Raw genomic sequence first — 11,142 nt, 5'->3', positions numbered from 1 at the left:
GATCAATAATATGTGGGGTTTGGGTTATAAAATTATCTCCATGTTTTTGTGTGTTTTGGTGTGTCCTATGTTATGTGGTTTTCTAAAAAAAGATTGATGATAAATTATTTTCTGTTGATGAACATTGAATGGTTGTGATGATTCATAATTCCGTAAAATGATATTGCTTTGGTTAATTTGATCGATAAACTGTGAGTGATGATTTTCGTATTGCTGAATCGTTGGTGAAAACTATGAATCGATTCTGAAAAAAATTAATTTGGGAATGAAGGAATGGAAGAATAGAAGAGGGAGGAAGAAATAAGGGGCGGGGGCCAACATGATTGGGGTGGGTGCCCCTAAGAAGAAAATAGAGGGGAGGGGGCCACAGAGACTAGGGGTGGGTGCCCCTTAGCTCTGGGATGGGCGCCCCATATGTGGGACGGGTGCCACACCTTCCATTCTTAATGTTAATTTTGTTTTAGTTAATGGCCCTGTGTAACACCCTTCTAAACCCCGCGGCAAATTAAACAAATTTATTCAGAGTACATGAAACAAGGGTGCCACAATTTCAAAATAAATTAAAACATCATTCAGGCATGTCATGCATTCACTGAGGCAATTCTTATAAATCACAAACAATTCATGTCAACACAGCGGAAATAGTTCAACAGATTAAGTTTAACATTTTCAAACCAATCTTTCAACATAAAAACAAAACTAGAGTTATCAAACTTAAACTCTAAACGTTCGCGTCCCTAGTGTTACAACTATCAGAGCATGACACCTGACGCTAACCAAACAACTGACTCATGAGCTAATCCTCACCGAGTCGAAAAGCCGATATCCTTAATCTGAAAATGACAACATGTAAGGGTGAGTCATCATCATAATTAACAAATGTTATAAGGCTATAAGGCAATAACACATCATAGTTGTACAGTTCACCCAATTGTTTCATAAACAAACATTCAGACAAGATTCATCATCACAAAACAGTCAATCAACAACATCAATATTTATAACACTGGAATACCTCCAATCATGTTATAAAAGTCATGCATATGAATGCAACTGACACTATGCATGTGGTACCAACATCATCAAATGGGAATAACCCATGACCGATCCAACATCATCAAGATACGGCCCTGCCGGCACAGATTCCACACAACGGGAATCATGCCCTTCACTGATCCAACACACCCTTATGGATACAGTATCACCAATGAACATGGATGAATGTGTAGCAACCTGCCTAAAAAATTTAGCTTTTTAGAGTCGCCACCTATTCTGAAGGGCGAATAGGAAACCCTACACAATATAGAGATCAGGGTAAGATACTATATTCAGGTCGAGGGAAGGTGTTAGGCACCCTCAACCCTTTCCTAAAGGCTAACATCTCAAAGATAAAGGTTTGTGGCAAAAGATAAAGAAAGATGACAGACAGTTAATAGAGTGAAAAGCTAATTATTTGAACATGATTAGAGTTTGGAAGAGGGGGACTCGCCTTGTTGCCAAGTGCCTACGTACCTCCTTATGGAGGATCAGAGTCTACGTAGTTCGGGGACAGGATTGTACGCCTTAGAGTTAGAATTGAAGGTGTTTGAAATTGTTTGTGCTTTGAAAAGCGTTTTTGAATTGTCTAATTGATGAGGATGAAAATCCATAGTTTAGTATTGTGGTTTTGAAAGATTTTAAGTGTTTGGGCGTACAACCCTGATTTGGCACAATTAACCGCAATGATCAATAGATTTGATCACCATAGTTAAAAGATTAGGGGTTTTGCACCATTACCAATTCAAATCGATTGATTCGATTATCACTAATAATGAATTAATGTGTTTTATTATTTTTGTGAATTTTATTTTGTATTGTTACCCCTCATAACCGATTAATACGATTACAAATAATAACAAATTAAATTTAGAACGAGGGAGGATTAATCATCACAATCAATAAGATAATTGCAACCATTTAATCGAATATAATTTGATTTGTATTTTAATTAAAGAGTATTTTAATTAAAATCATTGTTGACCATAGCGATTAATCGATTTAATCGGCACGAACAACAAATTGACATCTTAATATAAATATCACATAATAATTTATTTGTAAAAAATAATTATTATACAATTAATATATATTAAAAGGTATTTTAATTAAAACAAAATAAATAATAAAAATTATTTAAGTTATTAGGTTATAATCCTGTATGGTAATTATGAGGGTACATGGCATAGGCCATCAGGTTAGGGACGTTAGATCTGACTTAGTGGTGATTGGATGGTCAGATTTTGCAGGTGCATGGTATAGGGTCCTTGGTGTAGGGCGCATGGAATCAGAATGGAAAATCCAAGAAAAATAATATGAGTAGGCCAGGGATCGAACCCTGGTCCTTTGGGTACTCAACAGATCCCCTCACCAAGACAGCCAGAAGCGCTTCGTGCTAGTGGGATTACCCCAATTAATTATATACAAAAACAGCAATAAAATTATAATGAAAGCGCGCGGATTTTTAAACCAGCGAACCATGGGGCGACAACTCATCATCGTCCCCAACCACACCTGAAAAAGCCTGCAAATTCTGCTACGATTTAGCTACGAATTCGCTACGAATTCGTTTCGTAGCCTGCATACCAAAATATAGCGAACAGGGCATATGTGCCTATAAATCTTTCGCACAACCCCAGATATGCTCGTCCCAATCATACGAACATGAATATGCCTTCAATTTGTTCTAATTTCACTTATAACAAAAACCCCCAATTAAAACCCTAAAAACTCAGAAACGGACGTTAATGGCCAAACGAGTTCCAACCACCCAAACTTCAATATAATGATACAGAAACGTTTATAATAACCACATGAATCATAATACACAATCAATTTAGCATGAAGATGCACAAATTGTACTAATCGATCCAATGTTCAGAACAACATACCTTTGTCAATTGGAGGATATTCTGGGGTTGGTGAGGCCGCGTGATGATCCAAATAGAATCAGAGTATCTTGAGGAAGCTTATGCAACCTTTGAATCTTCTTGAATCCTCCTAATTTGCAAAAATCGAATGTGAGTTTCTTGAGAATTTTTTTTGGTTCTTGTCCTTATGCCGCTGTCCAGAATCCTCCCCTTATTCGTGTGCCCAATGTCCTCTACTTATAGAGGACTCATTTAGGTTAAAAAACAATCTCCAAAAGCCCTTTGAATCCAATCTTGATATTTTGAGAAAATTGGTTTTTAATCTTTTATCCAAACCTTCTATTTTGGTCCAATTTTGTATTAACCTTTCCCAATCAACTTGTCACGAAAATATATTGTATTTTTGGCATAAATGTTGATTGAATGTGATCAATATGCACCTTTTAACAAAATATTTGATTTTCCTTTAATTAACTTATTTTAAATCATTAAAAAATGAAATAAAATTATATATTAATTAAATAGAAAGTAAAATTTGTGGCATGGGGTTTGGGTAACTTGTGGATCGAGTTTGAGTTGTAAAACATGGGCCCATTTGTAAAATTTCTCAATTTGAAACTTCTTTTTTCACATTTGGTCCTCAAAAATCACCCGACTTTGATCGATCACATCTCACTCAATTTTTAAGCTATGAGGGAGTTCTAATACTTTTTGGAAACCTCAAGAGGTCCTCTACAAGCCACTTTGGAACATATTTTTCATTTGGGGCTTTTATCTTGATCATATCCTCTTTGACAAAAAACTACTTTTGGAGGATGCCTGAAAAGGACCTGTAATCTTTTGCATTGTATCTCTCAAATGAATCATTTCTAGCCCTGGCTTGTGAGAGGCAAATTTGTAGATAATCCAATTTCCTTCAACATAGGCTTTGAGTGGGGAATTTTTGATGTTCCATGTGAAAGTTATGCCCAGTCAAAGTTGGGTTGACTTTCTCCTAAGAAACCCTAATTTGAACCTTTGTGTATTTGTTCATCTCTGAGTTTCTATTAATGGAATCATGATCAATCTTTGATCAAATGATGGTTGTACTTCACATACTAGATGTTGACCAAAATTGGGAAGCTTTGACTATGCTCTGGTGATGGTTGACTTTTTAGGTCAAACTAGTTGACTATGGATCATTTTGGACTTTGGAGTGAGTGATCTTTGGGACTGAACCTTGAGCTTTGCATTATTGTGAATGGAATATGGGAGGGCAAATTTTGGGGTATGACAGCTGCCCCTGTTCAATCTTCTTGAACCTGAAGAGGTGGAAGACGATTGGACACTAAAATGCCCTGAAATTTGCTTGCATAGGAAAGGAGATTTGTGGGAGATGGGCTTATAGATGCCATCCATTCGCCTGGTAAGGTACTTGTCTAAAGCATATGCTTTTCAGCCCTGGATTATTTGATTGTATCTGAAGAGATATAAAATAATGTCTTATAGAAGACTACCTGAAGAGGTTCCTGAATAGGGTATATCAGAGGTTAATGCGAAGAAGCTTAGGCTTAGGAAGAATGTCTTGGAGAAGACTAGCTAAGGAGTTCTATAAAAGAACTAGGTATATCTTAGAAAAGATTGGATAAACATTTTAAGAAGGCTACCTAGAAAGGCATGATGTGTCTTAAATAAGACTACCTACACAGGTTCCTATAAAGGATATGAACGTCTTAACAGGACTATCTAGAGAGATTAGGATACGTCTTACACAAGACTAACCTAGAAAAGTTTTTGGAAAGGATGTGATACGTCTTACACAAGACTATCTAGAAAGATTCCTATAGAGGACACCATATATTTTAAACAAAACTACCTAGAAAGGTTCCTATAAAGGACATAAGATGTTTTAAACAAAACTACCTAGAAAGGTTCCTATAAAGGTCATAAGACGTTTTAAACAAAACTACCTAGAAAGGTTCCTATAAAGGATATGGCATGTTTTAAACAAAACTACCTAGAAAGGTTCCTATAAAGGGCATGATATTTTTTAAACAAAACTACCTAGAAAGGTTCCTATAAAGGATACGAAGCATTTTAAACAAAACTACCTACAAAGGTTAGGATATGTCTTAAACAAGACTGCTTGGAAAGATTAGGATAATTGTCTTGGACAAGACTACCTGGAGAGGTAAGAAGTTCTTTGATTGCTTCTGGATTGTTTTTGAAGACAGACTTGGAATGCGGTATTAGAATTGTATATGTTGAGATTGAATCGTTGATACGATCGTACTTGTACTATAATTTGGATGATAACATCCTTTTGATTATGAAGTGACCTGAAAAGGTAGTGTTAGTTCTATGCAATGTCATGATGCATGTGTTATGTAATGAGATTCTCAAAATAAATGAGAATTATGCATGTATGCCTATCCCACACTGCGGGATGTAAATAGCACAGGCGTAGGAATATCAATTATGCAACAACGCTCCTTGTATGATACTAGTGTGACTTCCCGATTATCAGAAATTTTGAGAGACGTGCCCCTTAATCTGAAGGAGGGACCTTTAGAGGGAACTCGAGTTTCACCATGTCTTGCCTGATATGCATTGCCCCAGTGTTTGATTTTTCTGAAAGATATGCCCCTGGTCAATAGGATCCTTGGTTGTATGCCCCTGTTTTAGGAAAACCCTCTGGATGTGGTTTCCCCATTCAAGAGTCTTTATCAGGAATGATCGTCTTTGATTAGACCAATTTTGAGGTCTCCTTGATGCTAAGTATTGATTTGAATGTGAAGCAGATGCTTTTCAGAATGAGTCATGTGTTTAAGTCGCATCCTGACGGACAGTGACTTGCTGAGTACTCAGAATGAGATGATGCCTTCTATAAGACTACCTGAAGAGGTCCTTGGGAGGAATGGGAAATTGTCTTAAATAAGATTGCGCTTTAAACAAAGCTCAAAGGGATATGTTTGTGCAGAGGGTCAAAATGTTCCTATAGAGGATAAAGACTGTTTTAAGGAGTGTGGGGTTTTAAACAAAACTTAGGAAAAACATCTTGAAGCAGATCACCCTAGAAAGGATGGTGAACTGTCTTAGATAAGACTCTGTACTTTAAACAAAGTTTGACAAGGTTTTTGGAAGCATAAGAGAAGTTTGAATATGTCTTAAAAGACTAACTGAAAAAGTTAAGAGATGTCTTACAGAAGACTACCTAGAAAAGGTTCTTGGAAAGGAATATGTCTTAGAGAAGATTGTTTGAAAGGGTTTGAAAATAGAAAGGATAAGAAGGTGGGTCTTTAAAAGACTGTCTGAAAAAGGCTCCTAAAAAGGGTAAAAAGTATTTGAACATGTCTTAGAGAAGACTATATGGACAGATTGAGAAATATCCTATAAAGGTTCTTGGAAAGGATGTGAGAGTGGTATTGTCACCATCTGATACTGGATGACCTTTGCAACATGCCCCCAGGTAATGGACTTGCCCCATGGGCTATTCAGCGTCCTTGAGAGATTCTATGGATCTTGATTAGATTGCCCCATGTAAATGGGAAAATGACGGGTTATGCCCCGTGTATATCTTAGCTATCTCAGTCATGTGCAAGAGATGTTTCTTCTTTTGACGAGCTTTCAAAGTTGCTTCGTCAGTCAGTAGGATTTTTAGCCATTAGTCATGCCCCATGCAACTTCTCCCTGATGTTAACATTTAAATCTATATAGACAAGTGTACTTTGTAATGAAATTCATAAGATGCGAATGCATATGTCTGTCTTGAAAGTTTAAAAACATTTTTTGAGTAAAACGAAGTTTTTTTTTTGTAAGAAAGTGATATCAACTCAAGAGTTATAGTAGACCTTAAGGAGTCGGGATACCTTTGGTAACGGTATGCTTTCGAACTAACCATGCTTCAGTTAGGACTTTTAAGGGTTGTAACGTGGCCTGGTTCACGGTTTAAAGAAACAAAAGATAGAGGCTCAAAGTTTATTTGTACCCAATCCCCATCTTCTTGGTGTTCTCCAGTCCTATGCTCGGTTAACTATGCATTTAGTCTCCAAAAGAATTTGGGAATTATGACGTTGACATTCATGATGGTTCAAAAACCAAAGGTTTATCTGCAAAGGCAGTCATCCTCCTTTTTTGTAATATTTTCTTTTGTGAGGGTATGTAATGACCTCTTTTCGACTTTGTTATCCCTAACTTTTGCCTGAACTGTTCGTTTTAAAACTACAGTCAGCGGGATGCCCCAATTTTGCCTAAGTCTCCTTAATAGGTTTTGACTTAGCAGGCCCTTGCATTGCTTTCTTTTTCTTCGCGGACATTGACTGCCGGACTTAATGATGACGGAGAACCATCGGTGATTATGTTCAAAGGAACCATTTGGAATGATTAAGTTAACTGAGCAGCTACCCTACCCCAGGTTATATATGAAGGGTTTTATTTTATATGAAGGAAAACTCCTACTTCTTTAGGCTCAAAGGGGTTGACGAGGGATTAACATCCTTATATCTCCATTATTTAGGAATTGAACAAATGCCTGTACATCGTCAACATGGTCTGTTCGAAAGCGTAGTGTATGAAATTGTGGTATCGTTTTCGTCATTCTCCCTCAAAAGGTGTACGACTTTAATCGAGAGTTGAATATCACAAAGAAGAAAACCGAGTAAAAACACAGTTTTAAATATAGTGAGAACACTAGGAATGAATCAAGACAAACGTAAGCAATGCATTAATGATTGTTGTAAAGTACATAGCATATGTCATAAGACTAATGTTTAAACAAATGGAAAGAAATTGTGAATGAAAACAAAACTAATGATCTAAGAAATCCTTCTTCTAGCCACCTTGATTTGTTCACTGTCCTTGGAGTCTTCCCCAGAGTTAGGGATAGACTGTTATGTCTGAGGTGTTTGGTCTGTGTTGTCCACCTCTTGTACTCCGTATTGTAGATCCAGGTAATCATCATCCCTAGGGACATTGCTAGCAGGAATGCGAACTGTGCGGGTTGTCCCTTTCGTTTTGAAGGATAGAAAAACACTTAGAAAGGGGGGGTTTGAATAAGTGTAGCTTTAAAAACTTGACCGATAAAAATAAATTGCACAGTTATTTTTATCCTGGTTCGTTGTTAACTAAACTACTCCAGTCCACCCCCGCAGAGATGATTTACCTCAACTGAGGATTTAATCCACTAATCGCACGGATTACAATGGTTCTCCACTTAGTCAGCAACTAAGTCTTCCAGAGTCTTCTGATCACACACTGATCACTCCAGGAACAACTGCTTAGATACCCTCTAAGACTTTCTAGAGTATTCTGATCCACACGATCACTCTAGTTACAACCTGCTTAGATAACCTCTAAGACTTCCTAGAGTATTCTGATCCACACGATCACTCTAGTTCCTTACAACTTAATGTAATCAATTCTAAGAGTATTACAATTGCTTCTTAAAAGCTATAATCACAAACTGTGATATTTCTCTTAACGTTTAAGCTTAATCTCACTAATATATTACAACAGCAATGTAGTGAGCTTTGATGAAGATGAAGATTCTGAGCTTTGAATAGAACAGAGTTTCAGCAAGTTAATATGAGTTGTTTTGTTCAGAATCGTTAACCTTGCTTCTCATCAGAACTTCATATTTATAGGCGTTGGAGAAGATGACCGTTGAGTGCATTTAATGCTTTGCGTGTTCCGTACAGCATCACATTTAATGTTATACGCTTTTGTCAACTACCTCGAGCCTTGTTCACGCTGTGTCTACTGACGTTGCCTTTAATAGCTTCTAACGTTCCTTTTGTCAGTCAGCGTAGCCTGCCACATGTACTTTCTTCTGATCTGATGTTTGTGAATACAACGTTTGAATATCATCAGAGTCAAACAGCTTGGTGCAAAGCATCTTCTGATCTTCTGACCTTGAAGTGCTTCTGTGCGTGATACCATCAGAACTTCAGTGCTTCTGATCTCATGTTCTTCTGATGCTTCCATAGACCCATGTTCTGATTCTGCTTCGACCATCTTCTGATGTCTTGCCAGACCATGTTCTGATGTTGCATGCTGAACCCTTGAGACAAAGCTTCTGAGCGCTGAATTATGCATACTCTTTATATATTTCCTGAAAAGGAAATTGCATTGGATTAGAGTACCATATTATCTTAAGCAAAATTCATATTATTGTTATCATCAAAACTAAGATAATTGATCAGAACAAATCTTGTTCTAACAATCTCCCCCTTTTTGATGATGACAAAAACATATATAAATGATATGAATTTGCGATCAGAAAGAGCAGACGGCAAAAGACAAATTACACAGCTATAGCATAAGCATGTGAATATGTCTCCCCCTGAGATTAACAATCTCCCCCTGAGATAAATAATCTCCCCCTGAAATAAATACTCGAAGAACTTTAATAAAAGACTTCCCTGATTATTTCGGTAGAGACGATCACATAAGCTTCTGTCTTCAGAGAATTCATAGCTTCTGACTTCTGCTTCCATTGGACAGCTTCAGAACTTGAATTTCTTTAGATCCCTAGAACACTCATAGCTTCTGATTCCTGCTTCCATTTAGGACAGCTTCAGAACTTGAATTTCTTTGATCTTCAGAACATTCACAGCTTCTGATTTCTGCTTCCATTTAGGACAGCTTCAGAACTTGAATTTCTTTGATCTTCAGAACATTCACAGCTTCTGATTTCTGCTTCCATTTAGGAAAGCTTCAGAACTTGAGTTTTCTGGATCTTTAGAACATTCACAGCTTCTGATTTCTGCTTCCCTCGGATAGCTTCAGAGCTTTGAATTTCTACCAACATCACTTCATGCTAGATTTGTATCAGAACATTGTTGAATGTACCAGAGCATCATCAGAGCATCTCTACATCCTGAAATGTTACAGAACAAAAACTAAACGACAAAAGTCAGCATGAACGAGTCAGAACATAAAATGTATATTAGAACACATGATATGTATCAGAGCCATATAGGCTACAATAATGTATCAGAGAAAATAGAATTTTGTCAGAGCAAATAGACAAATATGGATCAAATTCTATTATCAGTGCTTCTGATTCTGAAGCTTGACAGCACTCAGCTTGCTTCAGTTTCCATAAGCTTATTCTTTTTACAGAATAACGCTTCTTATGGTTTTGCTTCTTGTGTTTGCTTTGAAGATTCTCTTCACTTCTTTATACCTGCAAAACACTTAAACCATATAGAACTTGCAGTTCTTGTTAGTGAAAGCAACTGATTAAATCAAATCATTTATCACATATTTCTCCCCCTTTTTGTCATATCATCAAAAAACAGAAAAGATTCAGAGACAAACAAAAAGAAACACACGGAGGAAGAAGATGATTTCATTGAAGTTCAAACATCAGGTACAGAAGTACATGAAGATAAGTAAGATTAGATGCACAAAAAACAGATGCAACGAAAAGAAAGAAACAACACAGACTCAATCTAAGATGGCCCTAGCCTTGACAGGATCTTGGCCAGCATCTCTTGAACCTCATTGTTGTGTCCATCTTGCCTCACCATGAAAGCTCAAAACTCAGCATTGAGTGAGCTTTGCTCATCCTGTCTCTTCTGAATTTCTTCCAGAGTCCTTGCAAGACGAGAAGATTTATCAGAAGAAGCTTCACTGCTTTCAACCACAGGAATAGCAACTTGATCTGTAGCTTCCATGGATAGATCATTTGCAGGGATTTCCTCAACAGGATCTGATTCAGCAACATGATCTTCAACATCTGCTTCTTGCATAGAAGCATCTCCATATTCTGCAGCAAGAATTTCCGAGTCTCCATTCTCAAGTGCCTGAAGAAGGGCAGCTAGATTCCTGGGAGCAGAAGGACCTTCAACTTCTGGTGGGTCAACAACTTCTGGAATGACCAAGCTTGGGTCTTTCTCAGAAGGGTTTTCCCTCAGATAGTTAAAGAGAGTCTTGAAGTCTCCGAGGAGAACAGGATAATCAGGAATAAAGATAACAATATCCCTGCATGGATTTGCTTCCATTTCAGCAGCCAGTCTTAATTGTTCCATCTCATCCAAGAAGGGCTTCTCTTCCAACAGATGTCTTCCTTTGAGACTAGCAAACCAGAGGTCTTCGTAATTCCTCAGAATTCCACGAGGCCGTGGGGCAGCAGCCACTAGTCTTTCCTGTACTCCCATTGCTTCTTCTTGAAACACCTTGCGAAATCTTTTCCAGATATTTCTTGTAGAAATATCATTCAGACCATTTAGGAAGGCTTCCTTCAGAAGGTCTA

Source organism: Vicia villosa, linkage group LG4, assembly GCF_029867415.1.
Source record: "Vicia villosa cultivar HV-30 ecotype Madison, WI linkage group LG4, Vvil1.0, whole genome shotgun sequence".
NCBI lineage: Eukaryota > Viridiplantae > Streptophyta > Magnoliopsida > Fabales > Fabaceae > Vicia > Vicia villosa.
Note: the sequence above shows the minus strand (reverse complement) of the source record.